Here is a 12553-nt window from a genome sequence, read left to right on the forward strand (position 1 = left end):
CGTTCGATATTCACCGATAGAGGGTGTCCTATAGGCGGAAAAGATGAGTTAATTCAAAGGCGCTCGAGAGAGAGCGGGCTGCGATAAGAAAACGCTTTGAAGTTTCCAAATACCGCTTATCGCTGATTGGCTGAAGGCTAATTAGTCACGCTAGCTGGAAATCGTTGTATGTCCTTCTTATTAATAGGTCCATGACCAAACTAGTCCCAAATTAATAATTCTTACTGCAAATTACATTTCTATACCACTTACATATATAATTAATTTATCATTTTCTACACGATTCTTCCCAGATGCACTAAAAAAGGCAAAGGTTATTCCCATTTTCAAAAAAAGGATCACCGTCTGACCCAGGAAATTATAGGCCAATCTCCGTCTTACCTCAATTTAGTAAAGTCTTTGAAAAAATAATCAATAAACAACTTACATCATATTTAAACCGATTTGATTTATTATATTCTCGTCAATATGGTTTTAGAGAGAAATATAGTACAAAAATTGCTATTACGGATTTTACACAGAATTTGTCGCAAAATTTTTAGACTTTAAAAAGCATTCGATACTGTGAACCATGGCATTTTAATAAGTAAGTTACGTCATACGGAATACGAGGATTACCTTTTGCTTTATTCAAAGATTATTTAAATAATAGGAAACAGTGTGTTAGTATAAATGGGATTGAATTAAATGAACTTCCACTAACATGTCGTGTACCACAAGGGTCTGTGTTAGGCCCTACGTTGTTTCTTATATATGTAAATGATATTGCAAGTGCTACTAATTACTTTGACACTCGCCTTTTTGCAGATGATACCAGCTTATTTCATACCTTTAATACATATGATAATATTGACCTAAATTCTGTAAATGAACAATTAAAACACATTGTAGACTGGTTTGATTTAAACAAATTAACAATCAACTCAAATAAAACTAAGTATATTATTTTTCTTGGTAAGCACACTGTGGTCTAACCAAATGGTACAATTTATATAAAAGGAGCACCAATTGATGAAGCAGAATCTACAGAGTATATTGGAGTAACTCTTGACAAAAATCCGGCATGGAAAGAACATATTAATAAGGTAAATAAGGTAAATACATATGATATGCCGCATAAGAGTAGATTGTGCTCTGTTACTTTACCGTTGTTACCATCAAATTTTGCTGGTTTATTACACTGTGATTTACTTACTGACATGTTATTATCATTTTGAACAGATAAGTCGCCTTAGCCACTAGATTTTTTGCCTAACTTTGTCAGTTTTACTTGGTTATTTCTAGGCCAACATAGGCCTGGATTATCCATTGTGTGACATGGTCATTCAAGAACTCCAGTTGGCTCCAAGTGCCCTTGGTTTTGGCTACAGATCTGTGTCAGCCTACCTTGCCGGCACTTCTAGTTTTTCATATTCCGGGAAGTTAATGTTTACTCTGAACAATCCTACTCCTCTTACTGACTCACTTGCTTGCAAACTTAAGGAGTTCGGGTTAATTTAGGGCTCGTTCAAGAGGATGCCGTGCCGGCCGCCGTGTACATAGATCTATACCTCTACTTGTACGTAGAGGAAACAGTTTACAACTGCACCCTTCTAGGGGGATTAAAATAAACAATATTATCCCTATCCCTACTGTCCAACCACCTTTATCTCTTGTTCCATCTCGTTTTGCACTGTGGAATTCACGTTCCTTAAGGACGAAAACACATGAACTTTGTGATCGATATCATGGCAGTAACTGAAACCTGGTTCTCGGGTGACGAGCGCGACTGCTTTGCTCTAACAAGAAGTTACTTCCACACTTTAGGTCATTTAGCGTTTATCGTACTCACCGGGGCGGTGGTGTTTCCATCTTTCTCAAGTCGACTTATAAAGTTCATCAGTATGATGTTGACTCTTATAAGTCCTTTGAGTATCTTGACTTGACAGTCACAAGTCCGTCCTTGTCAACATGTTTAAGGCTATTAGTTTTGTATCATGCACCTCCTTCCAGTAAAAACAAACTATCGGTTAACCTCTTCTTTGATGAATTTTCTTCTCTGCTGGAATCTGTTTCTCTCTGCAATACTGAACTTATGATCGCTGGCGATTTCAACTTTCATGTTGACAACAAAGATGACAGGGATTCTGGTGCATTTCATGAGATCCTTAACTCTGCTGATCTCCAGCAGCACATAACCACACCCACGCACAAGAAAGGTCACACACTTGACCTCCTCATTTCTCGCAGGACCAGTAGTCTTATTTCCTCAACTAAAACACATCCCGACCTTCCTTCTGATCATGTGGCTATCACTACTAATATCAATGTCTACCGTCCTCCTCTTGCTGTCATCTACGTTCGCAGGCGTAACATTAAGTGCATTGATAGCCAGCAGTTTTCCGATGATATCAAGTCATCGTTTCTGAACAATATCACTGAAAACTTAGACATCCTAGTCCAACAATATAATTGTGTCATGAGAAATATCACTGACCGGAAAATCATCCTGCGTCCTCATGCTGTATGGTACAATGACGTGCTAAGGGCTAAGAAACGTTCCAAGCGACAAATGGAGAGAAGGTGGCTTAAGACCAAACTCGCCATACACAATGATTTGTTTGACATGTTCTAAGTGTGATTAAGGCATCACGAAATAAATCCAGTGAACTTGATTCCATTCCTACACTTCTCTTGAAAGGTCATCACAACCAGCTTTCACCAATCATAACTCATATTGTGAATGAATCTCTCATGACTGGTGTGTTTCCAACCAACCTCAAGCATGCTTATGTAACACCAATCCTTAAGAAACATAACCTGAATCCAGAGGATTTGTCTAATTTTAGGCCGATTTCCAACATTCCGTTCCTCTCTAAGGTACTCGAGAGGATTGTGTTCACAACTTAAATATTTCCTCCAGGAAAACGATCTCCTTGGAAAAATGCAGTCCGCCTATCTTCAATTTTGTAGCACAGAAACAGCTCTTCTCCGTGTTCAAAACGATCTGCTGACTGCAATTGACCAGCGCCACGACGCCTTGCTCGTCCTGTTGGACTTTTCTTCGGCTTTTGACACTGTCGATCATACCATCCTTCTGCACTGACTTTCTAGTCACTTCGGTATTACAGACAAGGCACTACAATGGATCGCAACTTACATTAATTTTCGAACTCAATCTGTCGTCATTGGAGATGTCTCCGCGGCCAAACATAGTCTTTCTTATGGGGTCCCGCAGGGGTCTGTTATTGGACCCCTATTATTCACACTGTATATCAGCCCACTTGAAGATGTTGTTTCATCTCATAATCTACGCTGCATGATGTATGCCGATGACATACAGATATACATCGATTTCCATCCAAGTGAAATCTCCAGTTCACTTACTAAGCTCAACCAGTGTGTAGGCTGTGTCCAACAATGGTCTCTAGCTAACAAGCTTCATCTCAATGTCAAAAAACAGAATTAATTCGTTTTTCTTCATGCTTTCGAGCAGTTGAAGCCATGTCTCTACAACCATATCAGTTTCTGGTCGAACCAAAGACAGAGGTCCGTAACCTTGGTGTAATACTCGACTCTACACTACAAATGAAGTCCAATATCAATGCTGTATGTCGCTCTTCCTGTGCCCCTCTCTGTAAAATTGGAAAAATCAGAAAGTTTCTCGACAAACCCACTACTCTACGTCTGATATATGCCTTTCTCAATTCACGGCTCGACTATTGCAACAGTCTCATCTCTGAACTACCCAAGACAGAAATAGCTAAGCCACAGCGTATTCAAAAATCTGCTGCTCGTCTGGTTACCTTAACTAAGCGACGTATCCATATTACACCCATACTATATGATCTTCACTGGCTTCCTGTCGACAAAAGAATTATTTATAAAACATTGCTGTTAACATACAAGGCAATGAACAATCTCGCTCCAGAATACATCACCGAACTGCTCACTCCTTACACGCAAACACGCTCTCTCCGATCCGCTTCTAAGAATCTTCTAAAAGTTCTGAAAAGCACTACTATCACATACGGCTCACGGGCATTCACCTCCGCGGCGTCTACCTTATGGAATGCACTTCCAGATGAAATCAGGAACGCCGACTCACTTCAGCTTTTTAAAAAACAACTCAAAACTCACCTCTTCACTGAAAGTTTTTACCACTATTTTGTTTATTTTCCTTCTTTTCCCATTAACTGTTTAGCTAGACACCGCCATCACTTGAGCACCTGTGAGTCATGCATCAGCGGGCTTTACGCCTTAAATTGCAGATAATTGCCTCGAGATTGGTCCAACGGGAGGCGCTATACAATTCGCAAATTATTATTAATTATTATTATTATTAAATAAAAGTATTAGCTCTACGGCAGGCTTGCTTTACAAATTAAAGAATTTTATTCCTCCTTCAATTTTTTATTGTTATATAATTGTTTTGTCTTGCCACACATTTCATATGCACTTGAGGTCTGGGGAAGTACATATATGACACATTAAAACCAATACACCTTACTCATAAAGAATTGTACGCACTATAACACATTCAGACAGATTAGCACACACATCATCACTATTTACAGAACTGGCAATCCTTAACATTTATAAACAATATTAATTTCAATTACTTTTATTTGTATATGACAGCATTAACAGCAGATTTCCTTGAACAATTCCTCAATATGTTTCATATGTTCAGCATTATCACACGACAAGGGAGCAAACAAAGGGGAATCTGACTATCCCAAAACATAAAAGTAATGTGGGACAATTCTCTGTTGGGTGTTCTGGTGCTAGACTATGGAATGCGATTCCAGAATATATCAGACATGAATCAAAATCTGTTTTTAAGAGAGAACTAAAGTTATTTTTATTGAAGTAAACTTACCCATTATTTATATGTATATTTATGTAATCATGTATGTACTATATATTTTCTTCAAAATGAATTTTTTTATAAATTTTATTTATTCTTTTGCTTTGAAATGGTATATTTGATGTTGGTTAAGTTGAAAAAGTAATAATTTTGCCCTATATATAGAATTATGTAATTGTTTTACGTTTAAAGGGGCTGGACTTTATTAGTGTTTACACTATTTTCTAAATCCTTCCTATATTGGTTTATGTATTAATTTGAATTTTATATTACTTATACTTATTGGAAAATAAAGTTGAAGTTGAAGTTGCAAGTTGAAAATGGATTGGCCCATGCAGAAAACTCCAAAACAACTGGTAGAGAACATCAAGGACATTAAGCTATTACCGAATCAAACGTTTGTTTCATTCGATGTCGTCTCTCTGGTTGGATTCGGACGTAAACTCAATTACATGGGTAATCTACTAATAACCTCGGGGCTAAATGTGACGGTCGTTCGGACGAGTAAAATAACAATCCATTTACCCATTAATTTGACGGAAGTTACGTATTTTACAAGCTTCTGCAAGGTCAGAATTCTGAATAGTTCGTGGCCTGAGTGACGACCTCGTGTCAAATTAGCAATGTTTTCGCGGCAATTTCAATACTTCATACACGAATTTACGCTATTTCTGCTAATACTTTTTATACAATTTCTTCATTTCCTTGCGATTATCCTTACAAATTGACGCCGAATTATGATTAACCCAGCCGACCTAACTATCCTGACAACTTTTACATTGCTTCTCGAAGACGGATTTGATCTAAACCAAGCTTTTCGACGAAGAAAGTACAGCAACGACGAAGACGACCAGCGTGGAAAGAAAGCAACAACGCGAAGAATCATGCAGCGTGGTCGCGAGCTTCTTTTTGTCTAGTGCACTCTGACCCGGCGTTGTTTACAAATCTGAAGGGTCAACTTGTGACCTGGGCCTTGTTACGAGTGATTAATTACGCCTTGAGGCAAGGTGTAATTGAAATATCCAGTAAAAAGGTGGGTTTTTGGGCCAGATGTTTTTCGAATTTTTTATACCCAGGGGCATTATTTAATTGCCGCACGCGACCGCTCAGCTGGTGGTACCCAGTTAAATTTTACTCGTCCGAATCGGCCCTCTATTTACTAGACAGGGCAGGCGGAACGTTTTTCAAAGTGAAGTAAGATGAATGGGAATATGAATGGGTTCAAATTTAGGGGGTGGGGGCCAAATTTTTTTCCAAAGAACTCCAACAAGGAAGGGGGAGGGAGTCAAGACGTGTGCATCTCCCTTAGATTTTTTTTTGCACTGTGTGTGATCTTCTTAATTACACTATGTAATTACACTGTGTAAACAATCAATAACAGTTAAGTGATAGATTTATTACACACATTAACACAGCAAAGTTCTTGATACAGTACTATTACCAACATGCAAGGTCACTGAACGTAGTTCCTGTTCCACTGTAAAGCAGCCCTCACAAGGACAATGCCTCACTCAAGGACGATCAGTTGTTTAATGGGTCATAAATCTTCATTAACATGTCAAACACTAATTCGACTTCACCCGACTAGTCGGGTATACAATGGTCAGCATACCGTAAAGAACGTGTATACGTCATGGTTTCGGGGGATCCTCCTCCTTAAAAATTGTGATTCCTAGATGGCGGGAAATGAGCTTTCCTGACTTTGAGCTAGGTGTCTTTTAACGACTTAAGAAGCAAGGGTGGAGCCAGGATTTGCCCGACGGGGGGGCCGACGTCCCCGAAGAGGGGGCCGATATGTCTCCGACGAAGGGTCAGATTTCCCCTACGAAAGCAATGTGGGCGTGGTCGAGCTTCGATTAAATGGTTTCGAAAGTGGTCTAGGGGGCGAAGCCCCCGAAAATATTCACAATTTACGGGTTTCAAAGGATTATTTGATTTTAGTGTCTACTAATATGTAGAAAATACATATAATTGTTTTCTCCCCCGACAAATTGTGCTTTATCTCCTGGATGGGTGGAGGGGGTAGCTCTCCCCGACGGGTGACTTTTCGAACTTTCAGAGTGAAGGTTTATGTGTTTTTCCAGTTCGGACTTAAATTTATTCACTTTCTCGTTTTCATTACAGTAAATACCTGTTATAAGTGTATTCATACATCAAAAAAAAAAAAGAGTAATTGCATACGTGCTCCTTTTCCAATGAATCGATCGCTTTCCCGAATTCTGAGGTGTCCTTTAAGTTCTTCAAAGATTCTATGAATCGATGATACCTCAAAGAGAAAAGGTTCTGAGTTACCTGCAAAAGTCTCGATTTCTAGATGGCGGGAAATGAGCCTTCCTGACCTCTGAAATGTCTTAGACAAAGTTCTTCAAAATCCAAGGTTTTCCCTTCTTGAAAACGGTTGGTAAATTCATTCTTACTTTATGTGTGTATACCAACAATATATCAACATTTTCCCGAGGGAAAGCCGGCCCCCACCCCTTTCTTTTACATTTACATTTAACATTTTACAGCATTGAAATAAATATTTCCTCAAGAAAACTTACAATAACTAGTACCTGTAAAAATTAATAGATAAACATTAACACTGGAAACAGGAATAAAAGCAGGCTAAAATGTTATAGTAATAATATATAATACGTTACGGTTCATATCAAAGTAAATAAATTGGCCAATTTATCAATATATTGAGTTGGAGCAGAGAATATGTTTAAGATATATTATAGGATTTATAATTAGATAAATGGATGGATATATAATCTGCAGCCCAGACAATGTTACCATATTGCAAATAAGGGAGAAAAGTGTATTATAAAGACAAATTAAAATATTCAAAGGAAAAAAGATGTTTCATTTTGTTAATAATTCCAATAGATTTAGATATCTTTTTTGATATAAAACTTTGATGACTAGACCATTTTAAGTTTTCTTGAATAAATATACCTAAAAAAGTGTTTCACATTTACGTTCAATTAAAGCACTATTTAAGTAAATGTTAAGGTTTTTCGTTGAGATGTGTGAAATATTAAATAGTTTGTTTTGAGTGTGTTTAAGTAATTTATTTGAAATGAACCAGTTACTAAAATTTAATAATTCTCGTTAAAAACAGTAAATAAAAGATCGACATTGGAGTGTCGTCAGCGAAGGATATCACTTGCAATTTATCACTAACATTGATTAGATCACTAAATAGCTAGAAAACCAGTTGAGTGGAGTTCCCCTGATTCCATAAGCATTAAGTTTATTTAATAGAATAGTGTGGTTAATGATGTCAAAGGCTTTAGATAAATCAATGAATAAGCTTAATAAAAATTCTTTAGTTTGGTAAAATTATTGATAAGATCTAAGACTGCGTATGACGTTGAATGATTTTTTTCGGAAACCATATTGACGATTATTAAGGATATTAAATTTTAAAAGATAATCATATAAAGTTTACAATGCATAATTTTTTTCTATAATTTTGGAAAATACTGAAAGAAGTGAAATTGGCCTATAATTTGATAGTTGACATTCATCCCCCTTTTAAAAAACAGGTATAGCTTTAGCTAATTTGAGATGAGTTGAAAATGTTCCAGATGAAAACGATGCATTGATAAAATAGGTAAGTTGGTTAACTATAATGAGCGAGACAGATTGTAATATTCGTGCAGTCATGCCATCATCGCCAATACCTTTATTTGAACGTAAATTTCTAATAATTATAGCGACATTATCAGTTGAGAGAGGTGTGATAAAGAAAGAATAAGGCGAATATGAGGATAAATAAGAGAGTGGGTCGATTGAATTACTGGATAAACTATTAATAATTTTTTTGGACCAATTGAAGAAAAGTAGATGTTAATGATTCACATATCTCTTGTTGATCTGTAATGGAGTTGTCTCCATCCTTAATTAATTTTTGATATTTTGTTGTTTTTTTCTAGGATGCAAGACTGAATTGATTACAGACCAAGTATCTTTCAAGTTACCCTTATATTGGTTAAATTTAGAAGTAAAATAATTTTTTTTTTGCAGCGCGACAAATGGCATTAAATGTATTATTGTATTTAGTGTAGTTTAATTTATCAAGTGGATTTCGTGTATATGTGTATTTTTTTTTTTATAAAATTGATGTTTCCATTTGCTACATTTTAATAGAGCAGAGGACATCTATAGCTGTTAAAAAACTTTTTTTGTTGGATGCTTCTCTTTTGGTTAAATGTTTAGAGTGAACACCAGTAAATATTTCGATAAAGGTATCAAAACTTAATTTAGGATCGCATTCATAAATTGTTGACCAGTCTTGATTTTCTAGATCACGGTTTAAAATATTAAGATCTTTATAAAAGTAGGAATGAGTATTATTTATGTTGTTAAGGTTACGCGGTTGATCATGAATGAATTGAAAAATTCCAAGATGGTCAGAGATATCATCTATCAATATACCAGCAATTATTATAGAATGAGACTGTTTAGAATAAAAGTGATCGATCAATGTAGCCAAAGTTGAAGTGATTCTAGTTGGTTTGGAGATGTTTGAAAAATATGTGTGAAATTAAAGAATTGAGATAATTATTTGTTAATCTATGGTTATGGAATTTCAATAAATCAATATTAAGGTCTCCCTTGAGATGACATTGTTTATTTTCATTGTTAATGCGTGCTAATATTGAGTCAATTGAATTGGTAAAAACGTCAAGTCCATCTCTAGGGGCTCGGTAAATAATACCTATATTATCGTTTTTTTGTTTTGGGATTACCTATTTCCACGAATAGCGACTCGGACGTTTTATCAGTTAATTTCAAATCATTACTAATTTTGATATTTAAGTCGTTGCGTATAAAGAATGCAACTCCACCTCCGGGTTGATTACCACTTCTGTTGCTTGAGAAAAAAGAATAATTTTCAATAAATGGTATGGGAGAGCTCTTATTAAGCCAGGTTTCGCAGATACCGGTTAAAGAAAAGTTTGAATTTATTGAATTTGAAAGTCGTGGAAGTTTGTCAACCTTATTGGTAATGCTTCTGATATTAAGATAAAGGAGAGATAATTTGTTATTAAAAAGTGAATTAAATTTAAGATTAAATTCATCATGATCATAATATCTACATTCATCTAATGTAACCGATTGATTGGGTTAAAAGTAATATTACTAACATTTTCATTTAGTATGGTCCGAATCCAAATTTCAATTGTGAAAAGGAAGTAATCTGAAGTAACTATCAGTCATTAAAAAAAATGTGATCGTATTAAAAAAGAATACCGTATATACTTGTTCATACAGCGTAAGCTATGCACCATATGTATATACACACATATATACTTAGCAAAACTAATAGTAATAGGTCGACATATAATATTATTAATATCAATAAGTAAACATATGTACCAAAAAAAATAATTGAAGACATAATAAAGTTAAGATAAAATGGAAAAAAGAAAATAATTTCTGAATTATATGTTATTCTGAAATCTTTAACATAGTGCAGTGCCAAAAAAAAAAATTTGGCTCCGCAATAAGAAGTTGAAAGGTTAAGAAGATCAGTATACACAAACACGCGCTATATACCGGTATCAAAAAAAAAAAAAAAAGGGAAAAAAATCTTTTTTTTTCTTCCAAATCTTAATTTGTAACTTCTCGAATGTCTTTCAAGCCTTTCAGATGTTTAGTTGTTGTAAAAAATTCAAGTGATCGATCCATTTCAATTTGCTTTTCTCCATATTTTCCATACTATCAAGTAATAAATGTTGATTTGATTGAATAGAAGATATTCCTGTATCAATCTTTTAAGTTTATTTGCTCAATCATTTCCTTTAGCTCTTTTCTTAAGGCTTTAATTTGCGTTGATGATGACATGTCAGTATCCCGGTGAGTATGTTCACCGCCGGGAATTACAAACTCAACTTGGTGTGTGGGCGTTGTCTCAGCCTCCGCACCTTTTTTTGGATTTAGCTCTGGTGCTCATTGTTCTAATCCTTTATTAAACAGTAAATATTCTCTTTATGAATTAATTAAAGCAACTTACTTAATTATTGAATAACTTCAGATCTTCTTTCACTTGTTTTAGGAAGTATATATCTCGATACTGCAGAGCTCCAATTTATGCGTGTTCACTCACCAAATCCCATGATGACTCAATAAACAATCCTCAACAGGTAATACATTCTCTTTCAAAATGTAAAGTATAATAACGAACATTTCTTTTTAGCACATAATTTCCTTTTTCTTAATAAACAATCCTCAACAGGTAATACATTCTCCTTCACTTGATACAACAATTCTACAACAAACTAATAATAACTACATTCTGTTGACAGATGTTCATTAACCTTTGTGCTCAGAAGTAGACTATCCTAGCACAGTGATTATTGCTGCGAAGCAGCCAATTTATATTCTTGACAGCAATTTAACCTCTGAAAGGTCATTGTTTGTCAAAAAAACAAGGGCCTAAGACGACTGAAAAGCGGAGTTTCCTTCTTTCGTTCTGCCGGGTAAAATCAATTACTTTAGGCGACGTTTGTAGACTAACCAACACGTAACAACGTCCGCATGTCGCGCTAGCCTTATCCTACTCTAGGCCTAGACTACCTAGGATGGTATAGGCCTAGCCTTGAAGGGACGAAGGTCCCAATGAAAAAAAATGTCGCTCATTGATAGCTAACATTGTCTATTTAACATCACAATAATTCATTATTAGACCTATAGTTGTTTTTTTGAATTGTACTCCACAGATCTCAGCCGATACCTCGCACAGCTCGAGTAACGTCTCGTATCTATTGTCGTGACGTCATGGCTCGCTGGCTCACACTTGCGATGTCTCGTACTTGTGATCAAATAACACGCTGGCTCGAACTTTGGCAACACTCTTTGGCAGTCAACTCGCAACTAGAAAAACGCCTTTGGAAACTTGCCCCATAAAAAACTTCCTAGACCATGCAGTCAAAAATTGTAACCTTTGGTAATCAACTACATTTTCCACATACATAGACATTTTTGAAACTTTATTAAAAAAAACCTAAACCATAATTCACCACTATAGACACTTTTTGACAAAAATGAAAAATTACGACTTTGTTACTCAATGAGAACAGTTCTAATATAGACAATGGGTCGTGTCTCATATTATTTGTTATATTTTTATTATTCATTATTTTCACTTGACTCGCATAAATAATTTTGTTCGAAGAACATTTATATGCAGTTGTACTTCGCAGCACTTCACTTGCAATTTGCAATTTCTAGTACAGGGATTATTTTGCCATTTTTATATAATCACAGATCAAGTTTTGAAACAGATTTTCTGTTTCGTTCCCGGTAGCGAAGCCGGTTCTGTCTTGTGCTATCATCTTCATCTTTTCTTACACAAAATCTATCTCCACTTTTCAGTGCTTTGAAAGGTTTGCTCCACGATCGTAATAGGTTTTCTGTGTATTTTTTGTTTTTGTTTTTTGTTTTGTAGCGTTTTGACAATATTTTTGTTAGTTTTCGGGTTTAGGAGTTTCTCTGACGTTTTTGTTCTACAGCTCATTAGCAAATGAACTGGGGACAGTAGTCCATCTCGCGGCGTATTCCGATAGTTTAGTAACGCTATATATGGATCTTGTTTGTCTTCCTTTGCTTTTTTGCGGTCCATTGTCTGACACTACCTCACTTTGGGTTCCATGTCTCGCAAACTGTTGCTTACAGAATCTGGTGACTGAATTGAATTTTGTACTTGTCAAC

Source organism: Anneissia japonica, unplaced genomic scaffold (assembly GCF_011630105.1).
Source record: "Anneissia japonica isolate Jap-2015-1 unplaced genomic scaffold, ASM1163010v1 scaffold4929_len162294_cov128, whole genome shotgun sequence".
Taxonomy (NCBI): Eukaryota; Metazoa; Echinodermata; class Crinoidea; order Comatulida; family Comatulidae; genus Anneissia; species Anneissia japonica.